Source organism: Mus caroli, chromosome 11 (genome assembly GCF_900094665.2).
Source record: "Mus caroli chromosome 11, CAROLI_EIJ_v1.1, whole genome shotgun sequence".
Taxonomy (NCBI): Eukaryota; Metazoa; Chordata; class Mammalia; order Rodentia; family Muridae; genus Mus; species Mus caroli.
Genome location: NC_034580.1, coordinates 93,566,615 through 93,568,285, shown reverse-complemented (window position 1 = coordinate 93,568,285; position 1,671 = coordinate 93,566,615).

The following is a 1,671-nucleotide window of genomic DNA, read 5'->3' as shown; positions in this document are numbered from 1 at the left end:
AGGGTTTCTCTGTGTAGCCCTGGCTGTCCTGGAACTCACTTTGTAGACCAAGCTGGCCTCGAACTCAGAAATCCGCCTGCCTCTGCCTCCTGAGTGCTGAGATTACCACTGCCCGGCTCTTTTTCTTTTTCTTTTCTTTTCTTTTTTGATTTCATCTCCAAATGAATGGATCCAGGCCCACACTCCATCACATTAGCTCTCCTGCTAATCCAAATCAACCATTTCCTTTGTGGACAGCGGCTTCTAGCAACCTTCCTCTGGCCCGACTTTGTTAGTTAGCTCGTGCTTGACATCAGTCAGTAAATACCACATCTCTACAGTGGTGGGCAAAGCTCTCCCTGGTCCATTTCCATTATTCTCTTTCTAGTTTTCTATCTTTATTTGCTTTTTATGTATATGAGTGTTTGCCTGCCTGTGTTAATGTGCACCACATAGTTGCCTGATGCCCACAGAGCCAGAGGAGAGTGTCAGAGCCCCTGCAACTGGACTCACAGGTAGTTATGAACTGCTATGTGTGTTGGGAACAGATCCAGGTCCTCTGCAAGAGGAGCAAACGCTCTTACCCCAGCGGTTCTCAACCTTCCTAATGCTGCCGCCCTTTAATACAGTTCCTCATGTTGTGGTGACCCCCAACCATAAAATGATTTTATCCCTACTTCATAACTGTAACTTTGCTACTGTTATGAATCATATCTGATATGCAAGCTTATCTGATATGTGCCCCTGTGAGTGGGTTGTCTGACCGGCAATGCTTAGAACTGCTTCTCTAGCCACAGAGTCACTTCTCTAGCTTGCTCACCTCTTTGCTTTCCTTTTTTTTTTAGGCAGGAAGTTTCAGGGCAGCTCAAACTGAATTCAAGCTCCCCCCAACAATCCTTTCTCTGTCTTCCAGTTGCTGCCACAGCTGTTTGATATTTTAAATTTTACCATTGTTGCTTATATGAATATATGATGCATGTACAGGCACATGTGCCATGCTGTGCATGGGGCAGAGGGGAACTCTATGGAATTGGTTCTCTCCTTCCACCTTTATAAGGGTTCTGGGGATCAAATTCAGTGGTCTGGCTTACAAAGCCTGGGGTCATTTTTTTTTTAGCCACGATTTTACACACACACACACAAACACACACACACACACACACAGTAAAATGAAATGTTGCACTTTTTCTTCCAGTATTGGTGGCTGCAGCAGCACACATCTTCAGTCCCAGCACTCAGGGGAGGCAGAGGCAGGTGAATGTTTGAGTTTGAGGCCAGTCTGATCTTCTAGGATAGCCCCAGGTACATAGAGAAACCCTGTCTCAAACAAACAAACAAACAAACAAACAAATCTTGCATATGTTAGGCATGTATTCCAGTACTGAGAGACACCCCCTAGCTATTTTTCCTATTTGGTATTTGGTATTTTCAGATAGGGTCTCTACATTGTTCAGGGTGGCCTTGAACTTGCGATAGCATCTGAATAGGAGAGATGACAAACCATCAGGCACTAATATTTCTATTGCAATCTGTCCCTTCACCTCTCCACACCTCACTGTCCTTTCTTCATAATACTTCTTCCAGTTTGACAACAATACTGGAACTCTCACAATTACTTCTATTATTTAGGGGGTTTTTTGTTTTTTTTTTTTTTTTGGTTTTTTTTTTTTTTTTTTTTTTGTTTTTTTTTTT